This window comes from Chlamydotis macqueenii, chromosome 29 (assembly GCF_036417535.1).
Source record: "Chlamydotis macqueenii isolate bChlMac1 chromosome 29, bChlMac1.mat, whole genome shotgun sequence".
NCBI classification, from domain to species: domain Eukaryota; kingdom Metazoa; phylum Chordata; class Aves; order Otidiformes; family Otididae; genus Chlamydotis; species Chlamydotis macqueenii.
This window is the reverse complement of record NC_141584.1, coordinates 2042685-2048766: the sequence shown is the minus strand read 5'-3', so window position 1 is coordinate 2048766 and position 6082 is coordinate 2042685.

Sequence of the window (6082 nt, the reverse complement as noted above, 5' to 3'; positions counted from 1 at the left end):
GAGCTCTGCTGGGTACCCCCCTTTTCCAGGACTGTCTCTGGGGGGGTGAGGGGGGGGGAAGGGGAGAGCTCCCTTCAGCTGGAGTCCCGCCGTGGTGCGACGGACCTGCTGGAAAGGCTGGGAGAGCGGGTGGGCGAGGGTCTCGTCGGAGGGAGCAGGGGTTGTCCCCAGGGAGCACCGGGGGCGGGAGTCTCCGGGGACGCGTGGGACAGAGCCAAGGCCGTGTCAGGCTGCTCCGAGTCCGAGCTGCCGGTGGCTGAGGGCTCCGGGCGTCCCTGCCCCGACTGGGAGCATCCCTCTGGTCCCAGGCTGAGCCCGCGTTGCTGGTGGCTGTGTTCCCCTCCGAATGTGGGGTGCGGGGACCCTGCTTCGCCCACGTTCGGAGCGGTGACAGTCTGGGACTCGGCTTCCCTGGGCGCAGAGTGGGACGGGGAGCAGGTCCGTTCCCTCCCAGTGGGAAACTGGGAGGACAAGAGGCAGTCCCGCTTTTCTCCCCCGCTGCCACGAATCTTCCTGCCCCGAATGTGGGGCTGGTGCAGGGAGAGGTGGGATGAGGCGCAGATAACCGGCCGGGAAGGCGGGGGTGAAGAGCGTGAGTGTGCCAAGAACCCCGAAAGCGTGACTGGCCACAGTCCTCTGCTCCCAGGAGGGCCCGGAGCCGGGAAATCTGGCCAGCTCCTGCGTATTTCCCTGGGATTTGTGCTTTTCCCTGCTGCCTGCCCCACCGGTCCGGTTTCGTCCAGCCTCCTGCGAGGAGGTCGGACTCACACCTTGCCTTTAAGACCGGACTCAGGGTACGGATTTTTTTTTGTACCTCTAGTTTTGCAGCTATCGCTGGTTTTAGGGTGGAGGTTTCTGCAGGTGCCGGACTCCCTGGTGCTCCATCCTGGCCACCCGCCTCTCCCGAAGATCCCACTTCGCCTTCCCCACGCTCACGCACGCGATGCGCCCACCCTGTGCTTTTATTTTGATATTTCGGTGGGGCTTCCCCAATAAACGGGTGGAAAAGCAACATCCAGGCTCTGACTGCTTTCTGCTGGCCCCACCTGCGTGACCAGGTCCGGGGGGGCCGGGGGGGGGCATCGCCCAACCCGAATTTGCTGTTCTCTGCCCGGATGGGTCCTGAGCTCGAGGTGCCACAGCTCTGGAGGCGCTGGCGGGGGTTGGCTTCAGAGGAAGACACACAGTGACCCCCAGATCCTGTGCCCCCACCTCAAATAGCGGGGATCACGCCCCAGTCGTCTCTCGTTCGCGCTCCCCCAAACGCCGCCCCCGTCTCCGCCCTGTCGCACCCAGTCGCAGTCCGGCAGCGCCCGGGCCGGCGGGCGATGGGGAGACCCCTGCGGAATTTGGAGCGGGATGCTTCGGGAAGGGGAGGCCGTGCCCCCCGCTCATCCTCCTGGGATCCCGCGCGCCTGGCCCGGGTCCTTGTTGCATAAGCGCCCGCTCAAAGCTCAGTTTGGGGCCGTTTTATCTGGGGACAAACCCACTGGCTTTCCCAGCTTGGCCCTGCGCTGCACCCTGCAAGGGAACAAAGGGCAGCTTTCATCAGCCGGCCGCGGCGGCGGCCCCCCGTGCTGCGGGGGGGGCCGGCACCCCCGCTCCCCGAAATATCCCCACGCGCGGGGGAAAGCCGAGCGCGCCTGCGGGATGCCGCCGCGCTCTGGGCGCTCCCACGGCCCCGGCACACGCGTTGCTGGCACAACGGGGCACTCGGTCGGCGTCCGTGCACCCCGGGGCGCGCGCGCGCGTGCGCGCTGCCCTGCGTGTGCTGAGGGTCGCAGGCGTGGGTTTCAGGTCAGCGCGCGGGGACGTGCGCGGCATCTTCGCGCTCACCCCGCTCCCGCCCCGCGCTGGCACCCTTGCTCGAACGCTGGGGGGGGTGGACAGGGAGGTGTCCCACCAAGATGTCAGATATCCCGCTTTGCTTCGCCGGGAACACGTATGTGCGTTTCCGTGTGCGTGGCGGGAGGCCGTCCACACGCGTGTGCGTGATGTGCTGACTCACTGACACACTGACACGCTGACCCACCGGCCCGCAGTCGAGATGCTGAGCTGGCTGCGGTGGCACCGTTAAGTCTTTAATCCGGGCGATCATCTGCCCCTGCTCTGAGCCGCTTTAACTTTCCGAAAACAGGAGGACGCGATTAACCGCGGGGCGGGGGTGTGGCGAGCTTGGGGGTCCGCTGCTCGGGAGCCGCCCGAGCGTTGTTTCCACGCCGGGGGCTCAAAACTGGTGGCAAAACGGAGCCCTTGGGAGGAGGTGGGTGGTCTCCCCGACGCCGGGAGGGTGGCGCGGCCGGGCTGCGGCAGCGTGGGCGGCGGGGCTGGCCCCGCGCGGCGCCCACGGCCCGGGCAGGCCCTTCCTGGCAGCTTAGCCGGGGTCACACAGCTCAGGGGTAAAGCTGCTGAGCCGCTTACGCCGATTACAAAACGGGTGGGCAACCCCTCTCACCTGCGCCCACCGCCTCGGGCCGCCGCGGGCCACAAGCCACCGCGGCAGCCCGGGACAGCGGGGGGGGGGGAAACTGAGGCAGAGCGCAGCCCGCCGTGGCTGGGAGCTGAGGTGCATCCCGAAATCCGGCCCATCTGGGAACCCCCCTGCCATCCCTCCGCTCCGGGGGTCCCGCGCCGTCGGCGGAGAGGGCGTTTCCCAGTGCTGCGGCGCGGGTCGCGCCGTCCATCTATGTCTGCGACGCGCTGGCCGCCCGCGGTGCGTGATGACACGCGGGGGCACCGGGAGGACACGCTAATGCCGAGGAAGGCGGAGTGCCCGCGGCGGCAGTAATCCCGCTAAGAGGCTCCGAGGTCAGGCTGGGTGCGCGGCGCAGCTCCCGCCGCCCCCGAGGCTCACGCTCGCCGCGGGCAGCGCCATCCCGGAGCCCGGCTCCTGCTCCAGCCCCGCTCCGGCACCCGCGGTCCCGCTGCCCTGCGACGCCCCGCGAGGCCACGTCCCGGCCCCCGAGCCCCCGCGTGGGCTGTCCGGGCAGGGGCGTCGTAGCTTCGGACTCGCAGTTCCGGGGGGGAAATTGGGGTGGGGGCAGAGCTGTGGGACGGAGCGGGGCTCCCGGGCCTCAGGCGGTCCCGGGGAGGTCACGCTGCCGCCCCGCTGCGCCCTGCGGGCGTTGACACCCGCTGTCACGTTCTGGCTAGGGACGGGTGGGCAAAGGCCACTTTCCCCGAAATAGCCGCTTGCACCCAGGGCCGGCCCGGCTCTCCCCCTCCGTTTAGGCACGGCGGCACGGGGGGGGGAAGTGACCTCCGTTGCCAAAACAAACAGCAAGGAAGAGCCGCGCCGCCGGGTGAGAAACGCATTTCCATCCGACACCCCCCTGTGCCCCCCCAGCCCCCAGAGCTCCCGGGCCCCGTTCCCCGCTCCCGCGTTCCCTCCCGCCCCGCTCGGCGCCGGCGCTTTCCCTTCGCCCGTGCCGGGACGTGGCTACCTGCAGACCCCGCCAGCCGGCCGAGGGAGCGAAGGGGCCGCGCGGGCTGTCTGGGGCGCGGGAGCCACGTGGAGACGGGAGCACCGCGCTCCGCCGTTCGCTTCCCGAGCCGCCCCGGCCCCAGCTCCGCGCCCGCCCTCTGTCCCGGGGCGCAAACGCGACGTGGGCCTCGCCTTTGGCCCCGTGGGGACGTACGGCTGCGGCGGCAGCCCAGGGGCACCCGTCCTCGAGGGGGGGAGGGCTGGTTTTTGGGGAAGGGAGAGGTGGCAGAGCCTCCTCAGCGGGGGCAAGGGGACACAGCCCGCGCCCAGCACCTCTGGGTCTCCAGGCAGACGCGTGGGGTGCAGCTGCCCCCGGGAGAGAGGCCCGGCCCCCACTCCGTCCCAGTGCCCCACAGCAGGGGGACCCTGTGGGGCAGGGCGGTGTGGGGGCACTGTGGGCCGGGGGGGCGCCCCAGCTCTGGCCCCCGAAGTTGGGGGAGGGTGGACGTGTGCCCCCGGCTGGAGGAAGAGCCCCCGGCCCTCCTGCCCCACCTGCCCCCCCAGACAGGGGCCACACGGCCCCCAGGCCTGCACCCCCCGCAGCCCCCCGGGGGGGGGGGCAGGACCTGCCCCGCTCGGGCCGTCGGGGCAGGGAAGCTTTTGGGGGGGGGGGGGGGTGTGGGGAGAGCGACGCCCCCGCCACTGCCAGGCCCGCGGGGCGAGGTGGGGGGGGCGGGACGGCCCCACCGCCCCCCGCGGTCGGACCGGCGCCCGGGTGGGAGCGCGCCCGCGCCCCCGCGGGGAGGCGGCTCCGCCCGTGGCCGCCAGGGGGCGCTGCCGCGCGCGCTGCCGTGCCCCGCTCCGGTCCCGGGGCCGCGCCCCCCCCCCCCCCCCTTCGGACCCCCGGTACAGCGGCCGCAGAGCCGGGCCCGCACGGGGTGGGGGGGCTCCGCGGGATGCCGCTGCTGCCCACCCCCCCCCAACCCGCCCCGCAGCGGCGCCATCCCCCCCAAACCAGACGCCAGCTCGGGGGGGGCTCCACGGCAGCGTCCCGGGCTCGCCGGAGCCCCCCGCTCCCTGCGGCCCTCGGGGGTCTCTTCAGGGCGGGGGGGGTGGGGGGCTTCAGTGCTGCGGGGGGTGGGCCCCGCTCGGCGGCGCCCGGATCCCCGGCGCTGTCGGGCCTACGCGAGGCGCTGAGCTGGGGGGTGTCAGCCCGAGGCGTCCCGTGCCGCCCACTCGTGTCCCTCAGCTCCCGCGGGACCCCTGCGCCGCTGGGGCGGTGGGAGCTGCCGGGACCCCGCTGGGGCCAGGCGTCGGGAGCGCGGGCCGGTGGCTGCGTGTCCCGTGTGTCCACGTGCGCCGCGCGCGTCCTCCACGCGCAGGTGTTCACGCGTGTTTCTGCGCACCGACGCACCCGGACGCGTGAACGCGGGGGCACCTGTGTGCACGCCCGCTGCCCGCGCCCCGCGCCCTCACGCGTGTGCCCTGATGTGCGCGCGGGTTGCACCCGCGTACACGAAGGCGTGCGGGTACCCCGCGCGTGTCCGCGACCCCGCGCAGCGACACGCGTGCCACGCGTGTGAGCGTGGAGGACGGCCGGCGTGCGGGACCTCTGCGCGCGCCCGCGCGCGGACCCGCGCGGGTGCGGGGGCCCGCGGCGGGCGCGCGTGCCCGCGCGGGTGCAAGATCCAGCCCGGGTTTTCGGAGCGGCTGGGGCCGGCGGCGCTCCCGGCCGGGGTCCCCCGTCCCGAGCGCGCTCGGCGCCGCCGCCGCCGCCGCCCAAGTTGGCGAAACGGGACCCGCGGCTCCGCCGGGACGCGCCGCCCCCCGCGGGGGCTCCCGCAACTTTCCGTGGGCGGCCGGGGGAGCGCGAGGGGCGCCGGCCCGGCCCGGCCCGGCCCGGCCCGGCCCGGCCCAACGCCACGGTCGCCTTGGATGTGCCGCTCCCCGCCCGACCCGACCCGCGGCTGCAACCGGGGGAAGCGGGAGCGCGGAGCCGCCGGAGCCGCCGCCGCGCTCGGGGCCGCCCGGAGGTAGGAGCCGTCGGGGGCGGCGGGGGGGGGGGGGTGGTGGTGGAGGCACCCCCGGAGGAGCCGAGATGGCCCCGGGGAGACCTCGACCGGGGGTCCCGGGGCGGTGGGTGCGCTCGGGGGGGGGGGTTGGGGGGGGGTACCCCGCGCTCCCCGTCACGTACACTTGCGCTCACACCCACTCCCACGCCCTCGCGCGCGCCGCCGGGTGGGTGGGCTCGTCCGCGCCGCGCCGCTGTTTCTGGCCACCCGGGGAAGCCCCTCGCTGCCCGGGGGAGGGGAGGGCTCCCGGGTGGGCACCCCCGGCTCCGGGCAGCTCGGTTGGACCCGGAGCAGCGACCGGTGGCGGTTCCTGCAGGAGCGGGCGCACGCGAGCGGTGCCACCCGCACTCCCAGTGCGAGCTGCTGGCCGTACTGGGCCGGTTGCGGTGTCCTCGGGGGCCTCCGCACCCAGCTGCCTTCGGCGGGGGACGGAGCGGGCCGGCCTCACCCGCGCGCCCCGGCCGTATCCCCACCGAGGCTTCGAGGGGACGAGGCTTTGGCGGCGGGACAGTGGGTGCCCCCGCTCCCCAGCAGCCCGCTGGGCCGTGTGGGGCAGCGTCCGGCAGGAGCGAGGCACGGGGAGATC